The sequence below is a fragment of the Echinops telfairi genome, unplaced genomic scaffold (genome assembly GCF_000313985.2).
Source record: "Echinops telfairi isolate 266 unplaced genomic scaffold, ASM31398v2 ScPeMD7_53;HRSCAF=182, whole genome shotgun sequence".
NCBI classification, from domain to species: Eukaryota; Metazoa; Chordata; class Mammalia; order Afrosoricida; family Tenrecidae; genus Echinops; species Echinops telfairi.
In genome coordinates this window covers 12242503-12257332 of record NW_022103951.1, presented here as the reverse complement: position 1 = coordinate 12257332, position 14830 = coordinate 12242503, and positions in this window count along the sequence as shown.

The window sequence follows — 14830 nt, the reverse complement described above, 5'->3', positions numbered from 1 at the left end:
TATATATATATCTCCAAGTAACTTTATTAAACTCTCTCATCTGCTTTTTTTCCCTTTTAATGTGGACATAGTCTAGACTTTCCCATCACATAACCACACCTCCAACTGCCCCCACCAGAATAACTGTATAATGTTGCCTGGAAGCGATGAGTGAGCCCTCTCTCTTGTGTCTGAATTCAGAGGTGAGACTCCCAGATTCTTACCACTTACTATAACATTTGCTGTAGCTTTTGGTATTAGGTTGAATATTATCAAGCTGATAACATTCAGTAGTTATTGACTTACCAAAAGAGTAACTTCATTTATTTCTACCTAATACTTGCCTTGATTGGATTAAGGTAGTTCCCTTCTATTCCAGTATTTAAAAACTATTTTGGGTGATTTTAAAATATCATGAATTATGATGATGTTTTTCAAATGCTTTTTCTGCATTTACTGAGTGTATATTTAATGTTTTCTTGTTGCTGTGGTAGATTACATTGATGTCTAAATACTAGAACAATCATATTTCTTCATTAAGCCTTACTTAATAATATATCTCTCTTTTAGAATCAAGGCTGCACTATGATTTTATTTTCTTCAACTGTGGCATTGAATATTACCTGCACACATTTACTCTTTTTTGTCTATTTGTAATTCTGGTTAGTTGTGTATTTGTCTTCATGCTCTGTTTTCCATGCTTTTTAACCTCTTTTTCATGTTTTCTGTGTGCTTGTCTTCCTCTGATGCACTCTGGCCAATTTTCTATGATAAATCTTCCAGTTTAAACATTTTATCTTTAGCTGTATCTATTCAATCCCTCCTTTGGGTTTTTGTTTAAATTTTTAGAAGTTCTAATTCAAATCTACTTGGCCAAATTATATGTATTCACGTTCCTTATGAGTCATGTTTAAATTATCCATTATTTCATTAAATGTAGGAATAATTAGCTATGTAAGTCTGTTTCTTCTTGTTCTTATTTTTCATGGTTACCTTCGTTTTTTGTGTTTTTTACGTTTATTTCTTTTGGACTATAACTTGATCATATTTCTTAAACTTTTCTTTTAATCGTTTTATTGGGGGCTCACACAACTCATCACAATCCATATATCCATCAATTGTGTCAAGCACATTTGTACATTCGTTGCCCTCATCATTCTCAAAACATTTGCTCTCCACTTAAGCCCTTGGTATCAGCTCCTCATTTTTCTCCTCCCTCCCTGCTCCCCCCTTCCTCATGAACCCTTGATAATTTATAAATTATTATTTTGTCATGTCTTACACTGTCCTATGTCTCCTTTCACCCACTTTTCTGCTGTCCGTCCCCCAGGAAGGGCTTACATGTAGATCCTTGTAATCAATTCCCCCTTTCTACCCTATCTTCCGTCCAGGTATTGCCACTCTCACCACTGGTCCTGAAGGGGTCATCTGTCCTGGATTCCCTGTGTTTCCAGTTCCTATCTGTGCCAGTGTACATCCTCTGGTCTAGCCAGACTTGTAAGGTAGAATTGGGATCATGATAGCGGGGGATCCTCGGAGACTGGGAACCAAGTTATTAGGTCTAGAAAGAATAGACTTTTGCTTTTGCTCACCAACTGTGGCACTTAACAAACCCTCTAAAGCCAGTAGATGACGGTAGTCAGGGTTTGTTTTTCCTTTTGTTTCTTGACCAGCTAAGAATTATGAATGTGGTCTGCCAGTGCACCGAAGAGCCAGCGTGTGGTTACAACTTCCTGAAAGCTTCTCTTCTCTCTCTTCTCATTGTAAAGTTTCGGGTGCTGTTTCCGAGGCTATCATTCTTTGGACTTCGTTGTTCTTGGTGAGGTCTCCTCAAGATGCCAAGGCAGACCCTGAATTTCTTCTATTGAATTTATACCACACAAAAGTTTGATTCCAAAGTTCAAGTTCACATCCTTTTGGCCAATTGCCTCAGCTGTCCAAGCTTACATTGCTGTTCTGCTTATCGTTCCAGCTTTCCATCTTCGGTCAGTTTCTCACCTGTGTGTTCTTTTCTTTCTTGCTATCTACCAACTCTTCCAATAATTTTTATTTTTCAGTACATTCAGTTGTTTTCCATAAGGAAGTCGATCTGAAAAATGTACTTGCTCTATTACTTGAAACCAAAGTCCAAAGGCAATTATTTTTTGTGTAATTACTTTTTAACTGGCTATATTTCCATTGCAACACCTCTTATATAGTCCAGGAATATTATTAGAAACAATCAGGCTCACATTTGTTTATTTCCATGGAGAGTCCGAGCTGAAGAAACTGAGAGACTTAGATACACACCAGTCAATAAAAGGGAATGTCCCTTTCCACCTCAGCCCATTTTCTTGTGGCAATAATGAAGATCATGGCACTAACTTGATTTTTCCTTTTGGTGTAGAGTCCCTGCTGCATTTACATTCTCTTCCCCAAACCATATTAAACAATATTCTGAGTATACCCATCATGCCTTAAGCACTTCACATTTGAGATTTCTTGTTTTCCCTGCCTTGAATCCTCCTTTTACCCCAACACTAGCCATGCCCAAGTATACCTCAATCCTTTCTTTTTGCACCAGCACAAAGGAAATTCTCAGTGGTTTTCAACTGGGGATGATTCCCTCCACCACGCCCCTGGAATATTTACCAATATCTAGAGCAGTGGTTCTCAACCTGTGGGTCGCGACCCCTTTGGGGATTGAATGACCCTTTCACAGGGGTCGCCTAAGACCATCGGAAAACACATCGTTTCCATGGTCTTAGGAACTGAGACACCACTCCTCTCTCCGTCTCCAGGTGGGTCTGCCCACATGTAGCTACTCCCACCTACCAGTACCCGGTGTGAAGGCTGTTACCCATGTTACACCATGCTTTAAAACAAAACTTCATTGATTTGTCATTAGAAATAAATATTTCAAAAAAAAAAAAGAAAAAGAAATAAATATTTCACAATATATAATTACATATTATTTTTGTGATGAATCACTGTACTTTAATGATGTTAAATTTGTAATAATGAAAGTACATCCTGCATATCAGAAATTTACGTTACAATTCATAACAGCAGCAAAATTACAGTTGTGAAGTAGCAACAGAAATAATGTTATGGTGGGGGGTCACCACAACATGAGGAACTATAAGAAAGGGCCGTGGCATGAGGCAGGTTGAGAACCACTGTAAGATACATTTTAAAGGATGTCTGGTGGTGCTGTGGGTCAGGCATCAACCCCACCAGCTGCTCTGAGGTACAAACATGTGGCTGTCTACTCCCATAAAGATGTAAAGTCTTGGCAACTCTATATAAAATCACAATGAGTTCTAACTCTTTGCCATGAATCAAGGCCAACTATTGGTGACCCAGAGTAGAACTGCCCTTTGAGTTTCCAAGACTGTAACTCTTTGCAGGACTTGAAAGTCCCTTCTTTTTCTCCTGAAGCTGCAGGTAGTTTCGAACTGCTGGCCTTGTTGTGCTAGCAGCCTAATGCGATGGACAAAAATCCTCACAACCGAACAACAGGTAACATCATGATAAGTGGAGAAAAGATTGACGTTGTCAAGGATTTAGTCTGGCTTAGATCCACACTCATGGAAGCAGAAGTCAAGAGATGAAACAACACACGGCGTTAGGTACATCTGCTGCGCCAGACCACTTTAGAGTATTGAAAAGCAAGGATGTTACCTTAAGGACTAAGGTGTGCCTGACCCAAGCCAGGGTATTTTCAATTGCTTCATATGCATGTGAAAGTTGGACATTGAAAAAAGAAGACCAATGAAGAGCCAATGCATTTGCAATGTGACGCTGGAGAAGAATGTTGACAGTACCATGGACTGCCAAAGAACAAACAAATATACAAATATGTCTTGGAAGAAGTTAAGGCCAGAGTGCTCCTATGAGGCAAGGGCGGCAAGACTTCGTCTCACCTACTTTGGACATGTTGTCAGGAGAGACCAGTTGCTGGAGAAGGACATCATTCTTGGCAAAGTGGGGGGGCAGCGAAAAAGAGGAAGGCTCTCAAGGAAATGGCTTGCCCCAGTGGCTGCAACCATGAGCTGAAACGTAACAATTGTGAGGAGGGTGCACTGTTTTGTTCTGCTGTTGTGAGTAGGGTCACTATGGGTCGGAGTGACTCAACAGCACCCGACAACAGAGTCAGAACCTATGCTGTCGCAGTAGGTTGTTTGGGTTTGGTTTGGAGATACTTCTGGTTGGCACAGCTGGGGGTGAGGGGGTAGGTTGTTACTGCCATCTAGTGGTAGAGGCTAGGGTTACCGTGAAACGTATTACAATGGAAAGATTGGCCCTAACAAAGAATTGCCTACTGTAATTGTATATCGTTATGATGTACAAAGGGTCATTAGAAGTCAGAATCTACTCAACAGCACATTACAACAACAGCAGCAACTACCAATAGTGGGCAATAATGAGCCCTGAGGGGTTTGCCATTTGTGGACATTTAAATTGTCCACATGAGAGGATGACTTCCTTAAAGAGTCTGTTAGACAGGGCTGACTATAGAAACAAATTTGTAGGCATTCATATGTGTATAAGAAAGAGCTTTATATAAAGAGTACTTGTATATTAAGAAAAGATCCCGGCCCAGTCCATATCAAGTCCACATGTCCGATATTAGCCCAGGTGTCTGATACCAATCTATAAATTCCTGTTCAGACTCACACAAAATATACAATGACCCTGAATGCAGCAAGATCACAGGCCAGTGGGTGGAAAGTCTTGTGGATCCAGTGGCAGTGGAAGCATGTCAGTGTTGGCAGGGGTCTCTACATGGCTCCTCCAGCTCCAGGGCTCTAGCATAGTTCAATGTGGCTTGTCATCAAGAATATGAAGCAGAGAGTGTGGGTCTGGCCTCCAGTGAGCTATTTATCTCTTTAGTATCTCCAAATGAGGTCATCAAGCTATGACCTGATTAACAGGCTAAACTCCATCCCGTCACTTTTTTTTTTTATTAAGCAGAAGGGAAGAAATTTGTTGGAGCCCATATAGGAAACCCTAGAGGGGCCCAGCATCCCCTACTGTGTAGGCATGCCCAGGCAAAGGGTCACACCATTCACTGTACCCCCATGTCCCAGGCAGACTCCCCTTGAGCCCCAAAGCCCCAGGACTGGTGGAGATGGGGACAATACCCCTTCACTCTTAATAGTCTCAAGTTGACAACAGATTATGTAACTGCCACAAAGAGTATATATATGGGTGGCAAAAAATATGGGCTGCATTATCAGTCAAACACAATTCTCTAACCTTGTGGGCCATAGGTCTCGTTGTTTAACCCTTCTCTTATGTAAAAGCAATATTATTGCAATAAACCGACGCCAGCTGTAAGCTGGGAGACAATTTTCATAGGAATATCTAAGTGGTACATAGCTCATTCCTTGCACTGTATATATAAATTGTCTTTGGGGGCATGTACACAGTATGACTTAGTTTAGTACAAAAGTCCAAATTCCAAAATCCCATTTGTTTCCCACAAGAGTTGCAAGGACGGGCTGGGGAGTGAGGGATAACTAATACTATATTAAGTGGTAAGACAAATCAGAGCAATTTAAATGTGCAGAAATGGTAATTTGACCAAGCCTCTCCCAGGACAGCCAAGTAGTAATTGAACTGAAATTCGATTATTAGAATTGTTGGACCGATATACATCACCAACAATTGCACTGGCTTCCCTTTAGGAAACCACTTTCCCTCAGAAGAAATAATTCACTTGAGCTCCAGAGGATTCAATTACATTTGAATATTGATGTTTAACCCATGGCACAAAATACACAACATTTCAATGACTCTACCAAGTGATAGGATGCGAGCAGACCTCTGAGGTCATTAATGAGAAAAAGTAAACTTATCTCCAAGAGAAGATCAGAATCGGCCAGGTCTGATCAGAGAAGCAGAAATAGAGCGCACGTTATAGAAGGAGGGATTTGTTACAGGGATTAGATCTCATGCACTTGTGTGCAGGGAGAGGGGAGGGCACTCCATGCAGGACTGTTGCCTCTGCTAATGCTGAACTTCGACTCACTAACAGCCAGCCAGAACAGCAGCTGAAAGGTGAGCCTGGATGAAAGGCCATGGAAGAAAACAAAGATAAATTGGACCTGCATTTGCCTCTCATTACGTCCAGACTCAGTGCCATGGGGAACATGCAGGAGAAACTAGCTGAGTTTGCTGTGCCACTGCATGTGTGTCTGGCCCAGAGAACCTAAAGGAAGCCACGTGTCTAGAGCTGGATGTCTTGGCTGCGCTAGTGCTGCCCATGCTGTCAGCACATGGATGGAGATGTACCTGGTATTCTACACCAGAGTGTGCACATGTCTGCTGCTTCACTTCCACTTTCTAAATCTCAAGCCAAGCCCGACCTGGAGTCACCGGGGAAGGGAATTATGGGAAATACAGTACAAAGCCACCACTACCAAAGGAAGGGCAGATGCTCACAGATAGGCCTTTTCCCACAGGCAATTAGAAAACGAGACTCGGGTCGGTCGGCAACAGCCGTGGGCTGAGGAGGCCCGAGGTGGACAGATCAATGAAGATGACATGAAGAGCCTTTCTTGAGGAGGCCTGAGGCCAGAAGGCCTGCACCTGCGCGGCGGCTCCCAGCGGGGGCTCGTGTTTAAGCTGGATGCTAGAACTTGGCAACAGCGGGACTGGAAGGGAAGTCCTTGAAGACTGTGGTATGTGATTCCATCTTATACATTTGGGATCATAAAAACTTGTTTGGAAGACTCAGCTGACCAACCAAAAGAAAAGGGCATGTGCCATATGAGGCGAATCCGGGTAGCACTTTCTGTCTACTCTGGTCTGCTGTTGGCGTTTCCTTAACTGTTTTCTAAAAGGGTTTACTAAAGAACCGAAGAAACCTGACAGCCAACATCCAGGCCTGATTTTTCCAAAGAACTATTAAAACACAGGAATTGATGACCATACTTCCTTATCATGATAAACTAGAACCCCAAAGTGATCATGCTGTATGAGAAGATGCTATACCCATTCCCATAAAAACAGAGACAAGGATGTTTTGGTTTTTTTTATTGTAAAGTAGAATCCCGGACCTTGACGCTAATTCGTTCTAGAAGGAGGGTCGAGATGCGATGCAGTCGAGTTCCGAATCAATTTTTCCCACAAGAAATAACTGAAAACCGATTAATTTGTCCTTGACCACCCAGTTTTTACCCTAACCTTGCCTTTTTTATACAAAACATTACACAGAAATTTCAACGTAAAGTTCAGAGTTAAATAATATAACTGAGAACACAGCATTTAAAAAAGTTTTTAACATCTGAGATTGCTGAGGATCTGGATCTGTGGACACAGATGTGGAGAGGAGGATGGAGAGAGAGTCACTGTTTGGAGGGAAATCCCCTTCCATCAAATCAACCGATAGCTGCTTATCAGGAGGTTTTTCCCCTTCCTTGCCTGTTTTCACTCGGGCCTGGCCAGCTTTCTCTAAAGAAAAAAAAATCTGTCTACTCTGGTCTGCTGTTGGCGTTTCCTTAACTGTTTTCTAAAAGGGTTTACTAAATTATCACCAACCATATCAATAACACTGTTCACCAGTTCCTTATCATGATGATTCTTATCAAAAACTCTTAGGACCCATGTTTTTTTTTTTTTTTTAAAGTAGTACAGAAAAACACAAAGACTAAGAAAATTATCGTAAAAGGTTTAAACAATGCATACTAACACCACCAACTAACTCTGAGTGACGGAAACACGAACTGGTTTGGTTACAAAAATCACATGCGTTGGGTCAGATTTTTGATACTTTGTTCCAGCTCTGATGCAAAACGTTCTCCACATTTCATGTCAAAATCTGATTATGTCGAGTACTGATGCAGTCAAACACTGAGGTTCTAACATATTGAATTAAATTTTTATTTGAAAAAAATCATTTTACTGGCCAGACAAGCATTTGTTTTACTACCATGATTGTTTAATGTTAAAAATTAGTCAAAGCAATTAGGAAATGAAAGAAGCATAGAAATTGGAAAGGATAAGGTAAGATATTAATTATATGATATATCTAGAGATAAAATAACTTTTTTTTTGCTAGAAAATATGGCAGAGTGGACTGGAAAATTGTTACAAAGAATGGAAGTTTAGCAAATGTCTAGGTATAAGGTTAATATACAGAAAACACTAGCTTTCATACAAATAAATGAGGGTAGACTGGAGATGGAAAAGAAATTCTTAGGAATAAAGTTCGTAATAAATGTAAAAATCTGCATAAGGAAATTTCAAAAGGATTCTGCATGATGAAATACAATATTATAAAAAATATTAGTCTTCCTCAGTTAATTTGTATATTGAATACCATTTCAATAAGAATTCAAAGGATTTAAGGGATAAATAGTTGAAGCTAAAGTTTGTGGGGGGAAAATCATTAAGTAAGAAAATCTAGAATATTCTTGGATACATAAGATTTTGGAGAGGGGACTTTTTGATGGTGTCAGGTGCCCTCAACTCTGCTGACTCATATGTTTGAGTCACTTTGTCCGGCTATCTTGTTGAGGATCCTCCTCTCTTGCATTGACTCTTTACCAAACATGATGTTCTTCTCCAAGGACTGGCCGTTCCTGATAACATGTCCAAAATAAGTGAGACAAAGTCTCATCATCTTTGTTTCAAAGGAGCATTCTGACTGGAATTTTTCCAAAATAGATTTATTCATTCTTCTGACGGTCCACGATATAGTCAAGTGTCTTCAACACCGTGGTTCAAAGGCATCAATTCATCTTCTGTTGTCATTATTTACCAAACAACTTTCACATACCTATCTATGAAAGGGAATAAGTTCCAATAAATATTAATATATTGTTAAAAGTAAGTCATCAAAACAGACTGATATTGGTTGAACAATAGAAACATGGGTGAAGGGAGACATCAGACGATGTGAGACATGAAAACAATAATGACTTATAATTTATCAAGGGTTCACAAGGGTAGGAGAGTGGCTGAGGGAGGGAGGGAAAAAAAGAGCTGATACCAAAGGCTCAAGTAGAAAGAGAATGTTTTAAAAATGATGGTGGCAACATATGTACAAATGTGCTTGATATAATTGATGTATGGATTGTTATAAGAGCTGGAAGAGCCCCCAATGAAACGATTTATATAAAAAATAAAATAAAAAAAAACAGCCCGGTACTGGTACAGTGATAACTATGAGGACCAATGGGTTAGAATAGAAAACCCCAAAATAGAACAAGACACTTCGTTTTTGTTAAAGATTCAAAACACATTAAATGAGCAAGAGTTAACCTTTCCAACAAATGGTGCTGGAAAAACCTGATCTTCACTCAAAAAAGAATGAAATAAGAGCCATAATTCACACAGTGTACAAAAACAAAGCCACGATGGATCAAAGACTTAAATATAAATCACATAATAATTAAGACCATCAATGAAAAATGGGGACAAACTTAATAATCCTAATACAAGGCATAAATACACTACCAAACATAATGAAATAGTCTACATTATGAGACCTACTGAAAACATGACATTTATGCACATCAAAAGAGTCAACAGAAAACCCACAGATTGGGACTACATATTCAATAATAATAATACATCAAATAAAAGGCTAACCTCCAAAATCTATAGAAAAATACAAATAACCCAATTAAAAAAAAGCCATTCAAAAATGACATTTGATGACAATTTACCAAAGATGATACATAGAAGGCCAACAACCATATGAAGAAATATTCAAATTCATTAGTAATAACATAAATACAAATGAAAACAATGATGAAACATACAACTTTCCTCTAGTTCCTAAATGCTTCTTCCCCCACAACTACTATCATGATCCTAATTCTACCTTACAAATCTGGCTAGACCAGAGGGTGTACACTGGTACAGATAGGAACTGGAAACACAGGGAATCCAGGACGGATGATCCTCTCAGGTCCAGTGGTGTGATACTGGGAGGGTAGAGGGAGGGTGGGTTGGAAAGGGGGAACTGATTACAAGGATCTACATATAACCTCTTCCCTGGGGGACGGACAACAGAAAAGTGGGGGAAGGGAGACATCGGACAGGGCAAGATATACCAAAATAATAATTTATAAATTATCAAGGGTTCATGAGGGAGGAGGGAGTGGAGAGGGAGGGGAAAAATGAGGAGCTGATGCCAGGGACTTAGGTGGAGAGCAAATGTTTTGAGAATGATGAGGGCAATGAATGTTCAAATGTGCTATTCACAATTGATGTATGTGTGGATTGTGATAAGAGTTGTATGAGCCCCTAATAAAATGATTAAAAAACCCTGAGATATCATCTCACACCAACATTTTTGGCAAATTTTATTAAAGCAGAAAAGAACAAATGCTGGTGAGGATATGGAGAGATAGGGAAGCTTTTATAGACTGTAGAATTGTCCAATCACTATTGAAATCAATATGGCACTTCCTTAAGCAAATGCAAATACAAGTACCTGATGATTCAGCAATCACTCTACTGGGTACATTCCCCAAAGAAATTAAGAACACAACACGAGCAGACATATGTACACCTATGTTTATTGCAGCAATTTCCATAATAGCAGAAAACATAGAAACAATCAAAACTCCAGCTACAGAGGAATGAATAAACAAGCTCTGAGACATACATTCACACTATGGCATTTTATGCATCAATAAAAAACAATGATAACACTGCAAGGCATGGGCAAAACTAGAGAGCAATATGTTTAGCAAACGCAGCCAATCTTACAAAGATAAATGTTTAATATCACCATAGTTATAAGCAAAAACAAAGAAGAAGACATGTAGTTTCTCCACAAATAGACAAGACTTTGCTGACACTAAGGAGACCATTGGTGGGATGGGAATAGGAAGAGGAGAAGGATGGTGGTGGTAGAGGGTGATGACAAAAAAAGAAAAGAGTTTAACAGGATATTGTTGATTTCATTGCTTCAGATGGGCTATGTAATATATGTAGAATGTTTCTTTAAAAACAAGCAACAATTTACTCTAGAGTCCTTGACTGTCAAACCTAAATAGTGGTTTTTGTGGCTTATGGGAAAAAAAAGGAGGAAACGTAAAACAAATGGACTTGGAGTGTTTAGGGACAAAGAAGTTCCTCTCAAACAACCACATTCAAAAATATCATAAACGTAAACTCATTAAAACTTGTCTATGAATATAAATATCAACTGAGCACATGAGCAATTTCAGAAGAAGATCTAAGGACACATGATAATGTAGTATACAATTAGAGAACATTTCATATTACCGTGGAAAAGACCAAGAAAAGATGCTGGAAAACTTGGATAGCATCTAGAAAAAATGTTTGAGACCTATCTCTATGCCATAACTTACCAAAACCTACAACCAAATCCATTGTCATCAAGTAGATTCCAACTCACAGGGACCCTATATAGGGGTTCTGAGGTTGCAGAGTGGCTGGTGGGTTTGAACTGCCAACCTTGCTGTTAGCAGTCCAATGCTTACCCAATAGTGCCACCAGGGCTCCTCGTACCTTACCAATATTGGCCAATATGAACATGTATTATTCAGATAGAAATAAATCTGACATGTTACATGTGTACTTGTAAATACAAACATGCACTAAATGTTTCAATGTTCATAATATCATAAAAGTATTAGAAGCATTCACAAATGTGCTATTCTTAGTAACACACCATTTAAGAAAAGGGATTCATAAATTAAAGAATATTTTCTTGACAAAAAATATGTAAGCAAAATCAAGAGACAAGTTTATGTTTTGTGCAGTCCTTGTTTCTGTTTGCTAGTTTGTTGGTTTGGTTTGCTTCCTGTGTGTGTTCTGTTTGATTTCCCATATGTGAACTGCAGGATAAGGAGATCCACAGAGACAGTAACTGGATAAAGGCCTGGCAGGGGATATGGAGAGTTAACAACGATGAGTATGAGAAGAAAATGTCCTGAAATTGATTGTGGTGATGATTGCACAAATCTTCCTAATATGATTGAACTATTAAATGGTCTGATATGTGAAGCATATGCCAATAAAACTATTTAAAAATAAAATAGTGAAAAAAATCAAGAGACAAGTAGGAAATTTCAATTTACATAATATTCAAAGATAGATTTCTCCCATACAAGATGCATTCTAGATGAGAAAAAGAAAAGCATAAAATTCTCATGAAAAAATCAGCAAAGAATATTGCATCAGTTAGCCAGAAAATAAACAAACAAATAAAAAACAATCCAGTTTTCATAAAGTTCAGCCTGTGCACAAATGGTAAGCTTCTGCGTGTCAGAGTAAAACCACGTTCTATGGGATTTTCAATGGCTGTTTTTTTTTTTTGCTAAGTAGATCAGTAGGCTTTCTTCTGAGGTATTTCTGCGGGGACTGGAATTGTCCTCTTTACAGTCAGCTGCTGAGCATGTTAACCATTTGCACCCCAGTGCCACCATCGGTTAGCTACTGCCACAGTAATGCTGGGTAACAAATTATCCCAAAACTCAGTGTCATACAAAAATGAACATTTAATTTCTCATTCATGAATCTGCTGGTCATCTGAGACAGCCCTGCTTTCGGTAGCATGTCTAGAGGTGCAGCCCTGCTTTTTGTATCTAGCAGTCTCCTGGAAGTTATGGGCTCCCCAAAAATCAGCCATTGAAAACCCACAAATTGGACATCCCCTTACAGAAGGGCTGCGGGGAGTTGCCGAGCCAGTCAGGGGGCAGTGTAGCAATGATAAAACATACAATTTTCCTCTAGTTCTTAAATGCTACCCCCCCCACACTATCATGATCCCAATTCTACCTTACAAATCTGGCTGGACCGGAGGACGTACACTGGTACAGATAGGAACTGGAAACACAGGGAATCCAGGGTGGATGATCCCTTCAGGACCAGTGGTGAGAGTGGCGATACCAGGAGAGTGGGGGGAGGGGGAGGTAGAAAGGGGGAACCAATTACAAGGATCTACATATAACCTGGGAGACGGACAGCAAAGAAGTGGGTGAAGGGAGAGGTCAGATGGTGTAAGATATGACAAAATAATAATTTATAAATTATCAAGGGTTCATGGGGGAGGGGGAGCGGGGAGGGAGGGGAAAAATGAGGAGCTGATACCAAGGGCTCAAGTAGAAAGCAAATGTTTTGAGAATGATGATGGCAACATATGTACGAATGTGCTTGACACAATGGATGTATGGATGGATTGTGATAAGCGTTGTACGAGCTCCCAATAAAATGATTAAAACAAAAACAGGTCAACTTAAAAATAAAAGTTTAAAGTAGAAAAGAAAAGAAAACCCACATGGGGTTGGCCATGAGTGGTAGTTGACCTAAGGACAACTGGTTAGTCAAGTACAAGTATGGGAGGGGTTCCTAGGCGGTGCCAATGGCTCGTCGCTCTACAGTGAACCACAAGGTCCACCCAGAAAGGCCTTGAAGAGAAGCCTAGGGAGCTCCTTCTGAGAAATCCGCCACTGAAAACCCTACAGAGCATCGTTCGACTCTGACACGCATGAGGTTGCCATGCGTCTGGAGACATAGTATTCTCCTGGTGATGGCAGATTGGCATGAGGGGAAGCCCGACCACACATGTACATTTTTTAGTCTTTGTCATGTCGCCACATCTGCTGATAGTCTATTGGCTAAAGCCGATATACAATCTAACACCAACGGGGCCAGGAAATAACCTTCTCTTCTGATGGGAAGGAGGAGAAGGAGAGTATTTGCTGAGCAATAATTCAACCATCAAATATACACACACAGTTCACAGAAAGCAACGGCTGATGAGCTTTAAACATATGAAACATGCTTCATTTTATTCACAAGGATAGAGAGAAGTTAAAAATACCCCAGATAATATTTACAACTATTGGCTTAGGAAAGATACATTTAGTTTAATAATGCACTATCTTGGTGAGGATATGCGGAAATAGGGATCTCTTATTATGGGTATAAACTAATACTACTTCTAAGAAGACTAATTTAGAAATGCTTATCAAAATTCACATATCTAGGAATTTCAGTTTTAGAAATGTATCCTGCATCTACATTAGTACATGCTGAAATTAAAATACCCACTGTCATCAAGTTGATTCTAACTCATTTCAAACCAGAAAACTCCCTGCCAGCCAGTTGGCTCAGCCTCATAGTCGGACTCGTAGTGACCTTTAAGACGTAGCAGAACTGCCCCTTTGGGTTTCCAAGGCTGTACATTTTGACAGAAGCAGAAAGACTTCTTTTTCTCCCACAGAATGGTTGGTGGTTTAGGACTACTGGTCTTGTGGTTCGCAGCTCAACAGGAAAGTCACTCTGTCACCAGGCCCCCACGCATAGAGGGCTTCTGAGACTGTCACTATTTACAGGGCAGATAGCCTCATCTTCCTCCCAAGGAGCAGCTGGTGGTTTTGAAGCCCAGGCCTTATGATTAGCAGCCCAGCGCTTAACCCACTGAGCCAACGGGGTTCCTTCCCTAAAGATTACAGCCAAGACAATCCTGTGGAGTAGTTCTACTCTGTAATGCCTGGGGTTGCCATGAGTCGGAATCACTTCAGAGCAGGTTTTCATTTATTTATTTACATATTTATTTATTTGACTATCTTGTGGAGTAGTTCTACTCTATAATGCCTGGGGTTGCCATGAGTTGGAATCACTTCAGAGCAGTTTTTCATTCACTCATTCATTCATTCATTTGGTTCTGGCATGAACCAACAAAGAAGATCACCTTCAGGTCACCTCCGTGCAGAAGAAGCCCATCCTGAGGAAGGTTTTCACTTGCTTCTGCAGTAGTCTCCCTCATAGTACAACTCTCTTTAAGTCTAAGGACTACAGTTCATGTGGAACCTGCACCTGGATGACAGCCTTATGATACCCATCCAACCTGAGCACAGGGCTGTGGGCTGGTGTA